This window comes from Fukomys damarensis, unplaced genomic scaffold (assembly GCF_012274545.1).
Source record: "Fukomys damarensis isolate Sample0158 unplaced genomic scaffold, DMR_v1.0_HiC HiC_scaffold_17, whole genome shotgun sequence".
Classification (NCBI taxonomy): Eukaryota; Metazoa; Chordata; class Mammalia; order Rodentia; family Bathyergidae; genus Fukomys; species Fukomys damarensis.
This window is the reverse complement of record NW_022900929.1, coordinates 19329184-19344903: the sequence shown is the minus strand read 5'-3', so window position 1 is coordinate 19344903 and position 15720 is coordinate 19329184. Positions and strand designations below refer to the sequence as shown.

The window sequence follows — 15720 nt, the reverse complement described above, 5'->3', positions numbered from 1 at the left end:
GGGGAGGGGGAGGGAGGGGGAGGGAAGGAGGGAGGGAGGGAGGGAGGAAGGAAGGCCACAGGGTTTGTGTTTCCTGGGGCCTCTGTCCGGGAGGAAGAGAGGGCAAAAAAGGAAAGAAATAATCTTTCTTTAGATTTACACAATCCAGGACAACTGTTGACCTTCAGATGACCTCAGAACATGCAGTGTTCCTCCTCACACTTTAATTCTATGCCCCAGCTAACTCAAAGCACATCAGTTGCTGTGACATTTAACTAACAGGAAAGCAATGTTTACCACTGGGCCCAGAAGTCAAGGTTTATTGTGATATTCTGCACAGAGGGTGGCAGGCAAGGAGGGACACACCCAGCGTGACAAAGAAGACCTTGAGCATCAGCCTACGGTACCCTCTCCCCCATAAAACCCTTCATCTGCCTGAGATAGTTTTCTGGGGGGTGATAACCACTCCCCAACCTTCCACACTTCTTTCTCTTCAATAAACCTGACTTTCTTTGCACCAACTCAACTCCCAAATATTGGCTTTCAAGTGGTGAGCAGACAGACTTAGGTCCAGTAACAACCAAAGCACCTCACCTATGAAATAAAGCCCATAATAGAAAAAAAAAGATTACATGCAAAGAAAAAGATAAAATCACCTGTATTGGAAGAAAGTGTGATTGTTTACATAGAAAAATCTGAAAGATCTGTATACAAACTTGTAATCAGAAATATTTCTGTATACAAATAGCTAGAGTCTACTCTTTTCAGCCAGGTGTGGTGGTGCGTCCCTATAATCCCAGCACTCAGGAGGCTGAAGAAGGAGGATTGTCATGAGTTCAAGGCCAAGCTGGGCTACATGGTGAGTGTCCAAGGCCAGTCTGAACTACATAGTGAGACTCTGTCACAAAAATAAATCAATAAATAAAATCTATTATTTTTAAATTCTATTTTCCATAGGAAAAAATAAAGAAGAAATTCAAAACTAGAAAATCCCTAAGATAAATTCAGAAAAAGATATATAAAACCTTTATACAGTAGAACCTTAGTTCATTAACTCCTTTCCACAATTCTAGTCCCAAACTGAATTAGATGAGAATCGAATCAAATTCAATGGTTAGGTTCAATGCTGACTTTATGGGGAAATTTGATTTGGTTCTCATCCAACTTGGTTTGCAACCAAAATTGTGGAAAGAATTAAGTTCATGAACTGAGGTACTACTGTAATGCAAATGACAAAATATTTTTGAAAGAATCAAAGATATCTGAGTGATTAAAGAAATATATACCATGAACAGGAGAATTCAATATAACAAAGGTACCAATTCTATCCAAACTTTTCTATAAACTGAATACAATTTTTAAAAACCCATAGAACTCTTGGAAACTGGACACATTGCCTCTAAAATTTATATAAATGAACCGAGCCGAGATTACCCCTAGAGAGATTTATTAGACAGAAAGCTTTGTTATAAAATTAAAAGGGTGTTTTATAGGTATAAGGATAGACAAGTAGACCAATAAAAGAGAATAGAGTCCCAAAAAGACCCAAGCATACATAAATGCATGAGGGAAGCACAGACCCTGCAATAAATGAGACAGGGCTGGAGATTTAGCTCAATGGTGCTGCCACCTGCCTTGCAAGCACAAGGACCTGAGTTCGATCCCCGGTACCTAAATAAATAAATAAATGAGACAGGGTCAGAGGCAGGAGATTAGGGCATGGCAGACTGACTGAGGAAGTGGGCTGAGCTGTTCAATCCTCCTGTCCAGCAAGAGAACCGATTAAACAAATTAAGTACAGTGTACAAGGCTGTAGCCTTTGAAATGAATGAACAAGAGCTACATGTACCGGCCAGGTGTCACACCTCTGATCCCAGCACTCTGGGAGGCTAACGCAGAAGGATTGCAAGTTTGAGTCCAGCAGGGGCTACTTAGTAAGTTACTGAGCCCCTGTCTCAAAATAAAAAGGGTCGAGGATATAGCTCACTGCAAAAGCCCTGGATTCAGTCCCCAGTACCACCACACATACACACACACACACAAACACACACACACACACACAGAGAGCTACATGTATCATTGTAGTCTACACAGTATCAGCTTGGCTGAGTCTTAAAAATCACTAATGCTGAGCCAAAAAAGCAGGCTACAGAGGGTACATGCTGTGACACCAGTCATACAAAATGTGATTCCGTTTTTGAGTCTGGTTTATGGAGATATAATTTGCACAGAATAAAATGTACTCCTTGTAGTGTGCGGTTCTGTGAATTCTACCAGCAGCATATCCTTGGGTAAGCATCACGAGAGACTCATTCCATCACCCCTCAAATTCCCTTGCCCCTTTGGAGTCAATTTCCCCCTTTCCCACCCCCCAGGCTCTGCAGTCACACAGCATGTGACAATTTGAGCTTCTCCTTCCCTTCAATATTAATGCCTCCTGTGAGCCTTTGTGTCTTTTCACTGCTAAATAGTCTTCCATTGTATGAATGTACTCATTTATCCTTTCACCAGAATGTGTTTCAGTTGTTTCTACTTAGGAACAATTACAAAGAAGCCTACTGTAAATATTTGTGAACTGGTTATCCTGCATTGCAGACTTTCATTTCTCCTGGGCCAATTTCTAAAAGTGAAACTGCTAGGTAATATGTCAGTGTATGCTCACTTTTTGTCATCTTCATCCCTTCCAGTACTGGGGACTGAACGGAAGGCCTTGGCACTGAGGTACATCCTCAGCCCTATTTTTAATTTTTTGAGACAGGCTCTTGCTAAGTTGCTAAACTGCCCAGGCTGGGCTCGAATTTGCAACCCTCCTGCCTCAGCCTCCCAGGCTGTTAGGATTACAGGTGTGCAGCACCACACCCAGATAGTATATATTTACTTATATAATAAAGAAACTACCAGACTGTTTTCCAAACTGTCTGCACCAATTTTATGAGAATGCTAATATAGTCAAGGTTTTTCATTCATTTTTGTAAGTTATTGTAATAATTATCTTGTGGTATCTCATTGTAATTTTAATATGCAGAATGGGGGGGGATACTTTTAAACCATTCACCTAAGGCATTAATATCCAGAGTGCACAAGGAGCTCAAAACCTCAACGGGGAAAAATACTAATCATCCAATTTTAAAATGGACCAAAGGGAGAAGGGATGTAGCTCAGTGGCAGAGCCCTCACCCAGCATGTGCAAGGGCTGGCATTCCATCCCTGGAACTGCAAAGAATAAACTGACAAATCAGTCAAATAAGTAAAAGGGGCCAATGATCTGAATCAAAACCCTAGTTAGAAAGGCCACTACCAAAAAGACAAAATAATAATAATAACAAATAATAATAAATACTGCCAAGGATGGAGATTAAGGAAGCTCTTACACACTGCCAGAGGGTGCAGATTAGGGTTACCTGAGTACCAGTTCCAAGGCATCAAGAACCACATTTGACAAGCTTCAAAGCGGTCCAGCGCCAAGGTATAATTGTACATCCAAAAGAAATGAAATCAATACATCAGACAGACACCTGTGCTCCTATGCTCCTTGCAGCACAAGTCGCAGTCGCCCAGGTGCTCGGAGGACAGCGGCTCAGCTCAGGACAGCCAGGGAGGAGCCAGGGACAAGGCAAATCTCTCAGCCACGCCCAGACCACGCCCCCAGACAGGCCACGCCTCCTCCGGCCAGGCCCTGCCTCCTAACCTCGTTCCATTAGTAATTCACCAGAGCATTAATCTGACTGAGGATACAGCGCCCCAAGATCCAATTCTCTTCCAAGAGCGCCATCTCTGAACATAAGAGACTGGGGGGCGGGGATTGTTTTGGTTTTTTGAGACAAGGTCTTTAACTCACTATGTAGTCCCGGCTGTCCTCGAACTCGTACCAATCCTCCTGTCTCAGCCTCCTGAGAGCTGGGATTACAGGCGTGCTCCTCCATGTCGTGCTGGGCGGGGGAGTGGGGGATAAGGTTCATTTTTGATCCTCAATATAACCTGGGAATTAAGACTCCAATTCTCTGAGGCTGGTTTGCCCCGCAGATAAAATTCGCTTGGGGTCACAGATGGGGGAAATGAGGAAGGAAAGGAGATGACCTGAATTTCATCTGAACCGGGTCCTGTGTAGAGGAATTAAGGGTCAAACCCAGAGGACCAATGAGGTCGCCCTCATGAGTTAGTTTGCAAAAGGGAAGGGAGATCCAAAAAGGCTTCCTGAGCCCAGACCCAGCCTTCCATCCCCTTGAGTCTGGGGCACAGGGGACACCTGACCCAATCACTCTGCTTGAAAGTCAGAGGCTCCGCTCTCCCCTCTGACAGTGGAATGCAGCACTTGGACGTCAGTCGAGTTCTGAAAGGTTCTCAGTTGCTGGAAGGGACACACTTGAACTGCTCTTTCACCAAGATGCGGCTTATGTCTCAGAGCCCGCGTGTGGCAGGGATGCCCGTGGCAGAGTCTTCTGCATTATCTTTTATTTTAGACAGGACCTTACTAAGTTGCTAAGTTGCCCAAGCTGGGCTCCATCTTGCCATCCTCCTGCCTCAGCCTCCCGAGCGCTGGGATCACAGGTGTGCATCACACCCCACTCAGGTTTATTATATAACAAAATGGACTGAGACAGCCACGCATCATCCCACCTCGCCTTCCCTGGTTTACAGTCCTCAGTTGGCCATGAGTGAGTTCATGACTCATTTCTGAGCTTGGTGTGATGGCACCAACATGTCATCCCAGGACTCTGGGAGGCTGAGGCAGGAAGATCTCAAAGTTCAAATCCAGTCTCAGCTTAGCAAGATTCTGTCTCAAAATAAAAAATAAAAAGGGCTGGAGGTGCAGCTCAGTGTGAAGGGCCTGGGTTCAACTGCCAATACTGCCCAAAAAATGTTAAACAAACAAACCAAGACTCATTATTTGGGATTTTCCTGTGCCTGTCTTCCCACCTTCCTGGAAGGCAGGCACCCAGAGACCTGTGTCTTAGTGAGCAACAGGAGGAGGCACAATTCTACCCCACGTCATCCCTCTGAACCTCAGGCTGGCTCTGTCCAGAATTGGTCCCAGTGGCAAGTAGCTACTGTGAAAACCTGCAGTCGCATGGACTCAGGGACGAACCAAACAATGCCAGCAGTGTGTCCCCTCTGTGCCCCTTCCACATATCACCTCTGCTCCTTACAACCACCCCAATTTACAGGCAGGGAAACTGAGGCATGGGGTGCCAGGAGCGGGAGCAGGGAGCCCCCATTGTGGCCTCTGTTTTCCAACCCAACAAGTTTTGGTCCTTGGAAGTTCTGCGATCAGTCTTCAGTCATCAGTGATGACCACAAAAGAAAAAACAATACAGGAAGGAGTGGAGGGGGCAGGAAAGGCGGGAGGGTGTGGCCCAAGACAGAGCCCCTGGTCCTGCCCCATCCCATCCAGGGGCAAGGCAAGGAGGGGTGCACTGTTGCCATGCTGGCTCCCCAGGTTCGGCTTCCCAGAACCCCAGGAAAGCTCTGACCCCAGGCTCCTCCTCTTGCCTCTCCCAGACTCAGTCTCCCCATCTGTAAAGGGACACAGGAATCCCCACCTCCAGGGAACCAGGGGGGCTGCTGCCCACCCGGGCACCCAGCTCAGCCCTGGGTAATGCATCTCCTTCCTCACCAGGCCAGGCGGGAGCAGAGAGTAGAAGCTGCAGAGAGACAGGGCCAATAGGAAAGCCACACAGCCCAGGGCCCCTGCCTCCAGTTGGTCCATTTCCAGGTGTTTCCTGTACATCTTCAGGGCACCAGGAAGAGCATGCAGGAGGGCTTCGCAGGCACACACCAGGGAACCGCAGGATGCCAACAGCACACGGTGAGATCCAGAGCATGGCCTCTGAAGTTCATCACAGTTAAGACACACTGTTGTTCCTCCTCTCCAAATCCTCCCCCTCAGCTGGAGCCCACTGATCCCATCGTTCTGGCAACTTTCTGAAGCAGATGTGGAGTCCTTTCGTGAGGGTCTTTACCACGTGTAATAAAAAATATACTGACTGTTGCTGCTGAGCGCCATCCTGCAGAAAGGCAGGGTTGTAAAAACACGACGCTGTGTCCTCATCCACCTTATACACCTGTTCTGGCACTGTGCGACTTCTGGCTCCGCCCCCAAATCGGAATGACCGTGAAAAGGAAACGTTTTGAATCTATTCAGGACACCGAAGCAGCCACGACAGCGCAACTAAAGACACTCACGCGAGAGACTTGCAGAACTCCTGCAGAAAGTGGCAAGAACGTCAGGATGAGGTGTTCCAAGGGAGGCAGAGGATTCCGAGGATTGACGACAATGTATCTTTTCGGAGGGGCAGGAGTGCAGTGAAATTTTTTAATACAAGTTTACGCGTTCACTGTTAATAGGTATTCACACCTGTACAGAGGAGCAAACTGAGGGCCTGAGACGGCTCAGCCCTGGAGGAGAGAGGCCAGCGTGGGCCCAGGCCAGGCTCCCAAGGGTGCAAACATGGGATCATTTCCTGGACTCCATGCTCCCTGCCACAGAGCAGCAGAGCACAACCCGTGTCTGTATCTCTGTCCGTGGGATGCAGCAGAGGGGCTGGCGTCAGGTCCCCAGGGACTCCTGGCGAGGCTGGGAGGCTGGGAGCATGGGGAAGGCAGGCTGTGTCCCTGTGATGGGGACAATGGCCAGGATGGATTAAGCCCTGCCTGTTTACACTAATCCAGCCCCTGCACTTTGGAAAGCAGTAATCCTTTCCTGTGGGGGTGGGGAAGGAGGTGGCATCTCGGGCCAAGAATCACAGAAATGTGTAGGAATGTGCATCCCTGGAGAAAAAGGCAGTCCGGCAATGGAAAATCCATCCCTTGGACTCCTCCTCTGCTCAAGAACCCTCAGGGGCTCCCCATGGCCCTCTGTATTATCTGCCAAATTCAGGGAAGAAGACACAAAGCCAGCTCAACTGGACACTAAAGAATCTGAGCCCCCATTAATAGTCCTCTCCTTTTCTTCTTCTTCCCATCCCCGTGGGAGAAGCCCTGGGCCTCCATACCCAGATTCCTGGGACAACTAGGGATCTGGGCTCCAGGCAAAATCCAAATCCAAATCCAGGTTTTAAGGATACAAACAACTGGGCTTCGACCTCAACTCCTCCACTCTAACCTCCCACTGGAGACGGCAGCACTTCCCGGCAGCCACCAGCTCTGGTGGGCTCCTCCCTAGTACAGGGGACTAGGTGAGCAGGTGCCCACCCTGAACCCTGCTGCCAACCTGTCCACCTGCAGACTCCTCAGCCTTCGAAGGTGGCCCATTGTCACCTCAGGTCTCGGCTCAGATGTTGCCCCCTCGGCCCCCACCCACCCACCCACACATCTCTGGCATGTCACCCTGGTGTATTGTCCTCAGGCTGAGCTCAACCTTGGGACTCTCCTGCCTCAGCCTCCCAGAGAGCTAGAATTACAGGTATGTGCCACAGCACTAAAGTAGCATGATTATCCTCGTTTTACAGACATGAAAACTAAAGCCCTAGAAGGTTATCTCATTTGCTCAAGGACATCAAAATCAAGATTCACTGACTTCTCTCAGTCCAGAATTCTCTCTACTTGACCTCACTGGCAGATTCTACGGCGCATTCTCCACATCTGGTTTGCAGCTGTGAGCCACCGTCAAGACAAGTCAGGATAATTTCTGCCTCAGAGGGCAAATCTGAAAGGTGGAGCTCTGATTTCTTTGAGCGATGGTGAAACTGTAGACCTAGAAAGGAGGCTTCAAGATCATCCTGGCCACCTCTTCCATTTTATAGATACAGAAACTGAGTCCCAGAGAGGAGAGCGGCAGAGGTGAGCCCAGCCCTATCCCCACTTCCCCCAGGTGATATTTCTTCTGCCTCCACACATCCCTTCATCTAGTCATTCAACAAACATTCAGCAATGCCATGCCTACTGTTCAGAGCACTCGGCACCCAGCCTTGAGCAAAGCAGACAAAACCCAGCACCTTTAAGAGTGCCTGCAGCTGGACGTGGTGGTGCACACAGATAATCTCAGCTCTCTGGGAGTATGAGGCAGGAAGATCTCAAGTTTGAATCCAGCCTAGGGAATCTAGTGATTTAGGAAGATCCTGTATCTAAGTAAAAACCAGAAAGACCTGGGGATGTAGCTCAGTGTAAAGGCCCTGGGTTCAATCCCCAGTATAGAAGAAAAACACCCATCTCAGCAGCCCTGGCCTGTGACCTCTGCAGTCACACCCTTGAGCCAATGTTCTCCTTTGGCTTCGCAGAAATTCCCAAGTTTTAAACAAAGGCCCACAAGTTTCACTTTGCCTTGCACTTTGCATTTGCATATAGCAAGTCCTGAAACCCAGCAGAGGAGGAGCTAGAAACTGAGGGAGGGAAGGAACCTGGCCTAGGTCACCCAACTCACTAGCAGGGGAGCCAAGATGGGAGGTCTAAACCACCTGGCTTTGGGTGCCAGTGCCTCCCCTGCAGCGCAAGGCCTCTCTGCCACCTGGGAGAACAGACTCCTGGGGACCTAGTGAGCTAGCTGACTGTCCCCAAGGAGAACACAGCAGATCACAGAGGGATGAAGCTTCCCGTGAGGGGTGAGCTGTCAGGGATGTGGAGGGTGATTCGCCGAGGCCACCTGAGCAATTGCCTAGCACTGGGGGCTCTGAGAATGAGAGAAGGGATGAGACAGGAGGCCTCTGCCCCACCCTAGCAACTCTGCATCGCCTCAGATAACCTCCACTGGATGATACCCAGCTAGGGACATGGGCGTGGCCAAAGGGATGCCAGCTGCGAGCCTACTGCGTGTCTCTAGCATGCTGTGCAGTCCCCAAGGCCGTCTACAATGGAGGCCCCTTCCTATCCTGTTGACATAAAAGAAGCAGAGCACCCACAGGGTCGGCAGCCTGTCCAAGACCATGTGGCAGGAAGGAGGCAGAGCTCAAACCCAGAGATGGCTGATGTCAGAGATCAGAGGATGGGCAGGCAGCCCAGTGTACCAGAAAGATCAAGGAAGACTTCCCAGGGAGGCAGTCATACCGGTGGTTAAATGAAGATGGGTCAGAGGGCTGGGGATTTGGCTCAGTGGTTCCACTGCCTGCCCCGCAAGTGCAAGGACCGGAGTTCGATCCCCGGTACAAAAACAAAAACAAAAAATGAGTCTGAGCCACCACAGGTGCAATGGCACATGCTTGTAAGCCCAGTACTCTGGGAGGCCGAGGCAGAAGGATTCCAAGTGTGAGCCCAGCCTGGGTAACTCAGCGACTTAGCAAGACCTAGTCTCAAAAAATAAAAAGGGCTGGAGTTGGAGATCAGTGTGAAGGCCCTGGGTTCAGTCCCTAGCAACACACACACACACACACACACACACACATAATGGGTCTTTCTGCCTGTGCAAAGAGGTCAGAACAGGAAGAGAGTACAGAGGAGGGAGAGATGGTGAATGGTAAGTGACAATGCTGGGTAGGGGCTGGCAGAGGAAGCCACAGGGTGACCAGAGACCAGTCCTCGGGTGGTGCCACATGCCAAGTGGGTCCATTACGGGTCTTAGTTACAGGATCCACTCCAGCCAGTTTACGTAGAAAAGGGATGTATTTTTAAAATATTGAGTGAACTGTCACAGCCAAAAAAGAGGCTAAGGAGTCAGGACAACCAGATGGAGCATGGGATTGTGGGTGGGCTCTGGGGACAGAAAAGGCACGTTAGGCAAAAACTAAACAAAGTATGCACTTCAGTTAGTAGTGACGTAGCAATTTCAGTTCATTCATTGGAACAAATACTCTAGAGTGATATAAGATGTTATTTCTAGGATAAACCAAGGAAGGGTCCTGGGTTCAATCCCCAGAACTAAAAAAAAAAAAAAAAAAAAAAAAGAGAGAGAGCGAGAGAGAGACAGAGAAAGAGGGAATGTGTTTTGAATAATGGACTTCACACACACAAACACACAAGTACCTGTAGAGCTGAAGAAAGACAAATGAGCATGCGAGTGGCGTCACAGTCAATGTCCTGGCTGAGGGGTTTTAAAGCTGTCTCTGTCGGGAATACTAGGTGAAGGACACAGGAATAACTGACAGTGGCCCTCCAACCTTCCCAAGACAAAACGCTTAATTTACCCAGACTGAGTAGAGAATAGAATCTGGGGGAGGGGTAGACTTAGGGCCTTTGCATTGAGCTACATCCCCAGCACTTTCTTTAGTTTTTAGTTTTGAGCTACGGTCTTGCTCAGTGGCCCAGGCTGGGCTCGAACTTGCCATGCTCCTGCCTCAGCCTCCCAGACAGCTATAATTACAGGCACACACCATCATGCCCAGCTAGGAACAGAACCTTTGGAAAGGCTGGAGAAACAAGGTCATGGCTTAAACTGGCCTGAGGAGAAAACAAGGCTAAAGCTCCCTCCCTGAGTCCTTCTCTGGACCCACTCATTACACCGCAGTGGGTGTCATTTTCCAAAGCTGGATATGAGAACAACTGCACCTAACATTCTTCCACAGCCAGCTGTGTCACTCCCTATCAAGAGGTGAAGGCTATGCCCCCATTCCTTAACTCAAGCTGGGCTTGTCGCTTTCCACCAAGAGGAAACCGTGCAAGTCACACCTTCCTGATTTCTGAGATTGGATCATAAATGGACTCGCAGTCTGCAGCTGCCTCTCTTGGAACCCTCACACTCTCTAGGCTCTTCTTGCAAGACCCCTCCTGGCAGCCCATCTGCATGCTGTGAGAAGTCGAGGTGTATTCATTAGGGCTCCCTAGAGGAATATATTAATATAAAATACATATATATGGTTATATGAAGGATTCACTAAGTAGGACTGCAATGGCTGCCTGCAGAAATCAGGGATGAGAGAATGTGAAATGGCCACCTCTGTGCTGGAAAGCCAAAGAATCCATTCAAACATTGAAGACAGGGCTCACTGCAGAGTCCTGTGTGTGCCTGGGATGGAAACTCAAAGGGTCTGCATTAGAAGACTGGTCTGCACTGGAAGCTTGAAGGAACTGGAGACCAAAGTCCAAAGGCAATGGCAAAGACTGGAACTCAAAGAAAACCAGAAGACTTCCTTCTTCTTTCCCTTTTTACTCTATCCAGGCTACAAGCCTATTGGCTGGTAACACCCAAGGCTACAAGCCTATTGGTTGGTTACCACACCCAGGGTGGGTCTTCCTCCTTCCATTTGCTAGCCTGTCAATCATTCACAGACACACCCAGAGCTTTACTAATCTGCTAGGCAGTTCTTATACATAACCACCACACTAGGCCACATGGAGTATGCTCCGGTCTATAGTGCTGGCTCAGGCACTGGACACACAAGACAGAACCATCCATATGACTCCAGCCCCGTTCGGTCTTGTCTCCCCCATAATTCCCATCTGCCCAGGCCAAGGCCAGATTCCACAGAGCAACGGGGAACTATTTCCATGTGTCCCGTCTGAATTCATGTCCTCCAGAATGTGTGAACTAATACAGCAATTGCCCTTGTACTCCACTAAGTGTGGGCTGTATGTTATGTAAGGTAGCGCCAGAAGGAATCCCCCTGCCACGAGTGGCTGACACTGTAACTACATCATTTTCATTCATTTAAAAACGGATACACAATTCAGGGCCTGGACAACATTCAAGTAGGACAGGAAAATAGCAACCCATTATCCTGGTTTCTCTAGAACCAACGAGGTTTTCAGTGACTTTCAGTTTTAAAACGAGGACAACCTCCAGTAAACCAAGCCGAGGTGGTCAATACTTTGAAACAACTTAGGAACCAAGCCCTACAGCAGGAGGTGAAGCAAGCTTCGTCTGTGTTTCCAGCTGCATCAGGCCTGAGCTCCACCTCCCATCACGTCAGCTGCTTTAGATTTGAGTAGGAGCAGGGCCCGCCTGGCTGTCAATTGCAAATGCCTGGGATCTAGACTCCCTTGGGACAATTTAATGCAATAATAATACAAATAAAGGGTACAATGTAATAACAATAGAAACAAAGTGCACAAAAAGTGCAATGCACTTGAATAATCCCATGATAGTTCCCTCCCTCGTGATCTATGGAAAAATTGTCTTCCACAAAATCAGCTCCTGGTGCCAAAATGTTTGGGGACCACTGGCTGAAGTCACCCACTGTGTGGAACTCTGGCCCAGCACCCCTAGTAAATTAGTACAAAGTCCTCCAGGTGGCCTTTCCAGGTGGCCAGTTTCTTCAGCATGGCCAGTGGGTTCTCAGGACAATCAGGTGGAAACAGTATTGCCTTTTACACAGTGCCATTTCCTCTGCAATGACAGGCTGGCCCAGACTCAAGGGACGGCAACATAGACCTGCCTGTGAATGTGACAAGTGTCAGGGTCATCCTATAAGAGGATACAAATCTTGGAAGATCTGCGGCCATCTTGGAAAACACAAGCCATCCGAGGTTCATAACTCGAAGGACTGTCATCCAATACAGGGATTAGAGCCAGGAATAATGGAGCACACCTGTAATCGAAGCACTCTGGGAGGCTGAGGCAGGAGAATCCAAGTTTGAGCCCAGCCTGGACAACTCAGAGAATACCAAGACCTTGTCTCAAAATAAAAAGGTCTGGGGATGTGGCTCAGTGTGAAGGCCCTGGAAAAGAAAAAGGACAGAGAGCACAGGACAAAGATAGGTAGATCCACGTGGGTTCAACATGGGTCTGATGCTGAAGTATGACTTGAACAGTGGCATCAGCACACCTGTGGCCACGCAGGGGGACATAGCTAGCACTGGGAAGTCAGCTGTGGGACTCAGGGCTGTGGGAAGATACCTTGAGCTGGGGCCATCAACTGGGGGGCATCGACATGTTAGGAGCCAGACTGGCCATGCCCAGAGTAAGAGACAAGGGCTGAGAAGACACACAGCTGAATCGCCACCCCAACTCTTAGTACCTAGGAACAGTAACTGCCACATTTCCATAGGTCAGCGGGATCTTTTCTCTTCTGGTTTCACCTGGTGCTTGGATGCAGTCGGTCCCACAGACTCCCATGCTAGAGGCCCCTTCCCCTCTCTGGCTTTCTGTCTGTGTGATCTCTTCTACACCTGATCCCACCAGGGGATGCCATTCACCACGCTGCCCTCCCCAGATGCCAAACCATCAAGGCCACCCAATCGTGGACTTTTTGGCCTCCAAAACGATAAGCTAATCAACCCTCTTTTCTTTGCACATTACCCAGTCTCGGGTATCTTGATATAGCAAAAGGAAATGGACTAATATACCTTCAGCTGGACAGTCAGCCAGAAATTCCAAGATCATCTCACACGGCTAGCAGCTGGCACCTGCTGCTCCAGCTGCATCAGTCAGACCTGTCCTCATGGTCTGTCATCCAGGTTTCTTCGTAGCTTGTTGCCCGGGCAGCATTCAGAGGGCACGACCCAATGCACAGGGTGCATTTTTATTGGCCAAAGCAGAGCCAATAGGGAAGGACTCTGCAGGAACCAGGACTTAGTAGCAGCTACTGCTATCATATACCACAGGAATGAACACTAGGTGGGCCTCTATTCATCTTAGGGTTAAGCAGAGAAGAAATCAGTTAGGACCCAGAACAAAGCAGTGAGGACTAGAGATCTAAGAGAGAAGGGAATTCTGGTATGGTGTCCACCCAGCCCTTGAGACTCATTGTCACTTTAAGTGACCTCCCTGGCCTGAACCATCCTTGGGACTTGGTAATCTAAAAGACAGTTTCCTTGACATCTGAATATTAACTTCAGTAGTTAGTTTCATGGAAATCTCAATCCCCAAATACAACTCTGTGGAAGCAATTCTGCAAGTGAAACCAATGCTGTCTAAATTTGCAAACTCTTAAGTGGTCTGACTTGATTGAATAAAAAACCCAGTACTTTCAAACATTTTTAACTGAGACCCACGTGAAGAAGCAGGTTTCTATGAGGATCCAGTACACACATGCACATGCCATGCACCCACGTGGCCAAAACGAGCGCTTCACGAGACAGAAGAGATCATCATAAAACGTGCCCACTATGTGCAAAGCTGGGGACCCTTGTATTCTATTTCTTTCTTTTAATACCAGTTGTACCCTGCTCGATTGATTTCGTCATCCACTCATGGGTCATAGCCTGCAGACTGAAAAAGAGAGACTTGAGCCATGCAGAGCAGAAGTCAGAAAACCAGCCAAATCCTGCCTTTAGCCTTGTTTGTTTTGTTTCATCACCTGTTGGGTGTTTGAGAAGAAATTAAAAGTTGTGCCTTCAGGCAGACTGCTCTTCTCTGATGCCATTCTGGCCTGCTCGATGCACCTGCTCCATGTACTACCTTCTGGGCCTCGAATGTGTTTCTGTTTAGGCCTTGTGGCTCTATAGATGAGGTATTTATGCATTCCCAAAATATTGAATGAGTGTCATTTGTGTGCCAGTTGCTACAGCCCAGACTGGGAAACACAGCACAGAACAAACAAAAATTGCCGTTTAGTTGGGCATGGCAGCGCATAGCTGTAATTTCAGCACTCTGGGAGGCTGAGGCAGGAAAATCACAAGCCAGGGTAACAGCAATTCAGTGAGACCCTCTACCAAAAAATAGAAAACGGTTGGAGGTGTAGCTCAGTGAGGAAGCCCTGGGTTCCACCCCCATTTAATTTTGTTTTTTAATCACTGCTTTTATTGAGTGATAATTTTAGCTGGGCATGGGTGAAGGGTCAGACAAGTAAAAGGGTAAATCTATTCTGTACCAGATGATGGCAAATTCTTCAATGAAAATAAAACAAGAGGGAATTAGGCAACTTCGAGGTTTATCCAAGATAAAGGTTTCATACCCTTGGTGGAAATGAGGGCGCCTATTAACATTCTCATCTAACCGATGAGGGCTGAGTCTGGAGAGAATACCACAGTTCCTCAAAAACAGGGTTCCCAGCCTTCCCTAGCCGGTAGACCTCGGCCATCAAGTCGTCCAATGACTCTGCCAAAGGGCAAAGCACCAGTAACTCTAACCTACAAAATTTCAAAACCACTCACCCATGAAGGGGACGACGTCATGGGAAAGGGTCCCGACACCTTGGCCCTGAGGTCGGCGGCACCTCGATGTTTTCAGATCTGACGCGTCCCCCCAGCCGGCCCTCGCGGTGCACGCCCTCCACTTTCCCGAGGGATAATGCCCGGCCACCTCATTAGCTCTACACACATGACCCTTGCGACCCTAGCCCTGGTTACCGCGCCTCCCTTATCTCCTGTCTCTCCTCCCTCGCTTTTTTATGCTGCAACAAAGCCAAACACAGCACCGTGGGGGCTTTCACGCTTCTGTGCCTTTGGACACGCTGTCCCTTCCTCCTGGAAGGCCGCGGCCCTCGGTGCTCGCGCCCCTCCCCCTGCCCGCAAGCTCCGATTCATCCTTCAGAACCCAGTCTGGATGTCCTCTCCCTCTTGGATCCCTACTCCTCGTCCCCAACACTCCTTTTCGGTTTCGCTTCTCTGAGCTCTACCGATTTCCCTAAACCTCTCTTCTCCCAGGTTGGGGCCTCCTCCAGCGATGGAGTTGTCTTAGAGTCCCAGCCCTCTCCCGCCAAATCGCTTAGCCGGGAGCTAAAATAAATAACAAGAGCACGCACTCGGACTCGGGAATGACTCCAAATGCCTTTGGTCTCCCCTTGGACCCCTTGGCGGGCCTGGGGAGCCCAGCGCCGCAGCATTTCCAGGGCTTCAGAACCGCAGCCACTCAGCCCCTTCCCCCCTCGACTCCAGCAGCCCGCGCGCCCCGGGCAGCACGTGGACTACAAGTCCCAGCAGGCCTTGCGCGGAGGCGCATGCGCAGCTGCCCGGGGTTTGAGTGGCAAGTTGTTTGTTACAGCGAACACCAGCTGC

General features: G+C 49.0%; 1 long non-coding RNA gene across 1 annotated transcript in view; it reads right to left on the bottom strand.

Moving 5' to 3' along the window:
• Window positions 1–15601, bottom strand: part of LOC104858717 — a 26744-nt gene extending 11143 nt beyond the window's left edge. Inside the window, exon 1 of the long non-coding RNA XR_004517690.1 lies at window positions 15468–15601. This is a non-coding gene — a long non-coding RNA (uncharacterized LOC104858717). The remainder of the gene's footprint in view (window positions 1–15467) is intronic.
• Window positions 15602–15720: the final 119 nt, after the last annotated feature.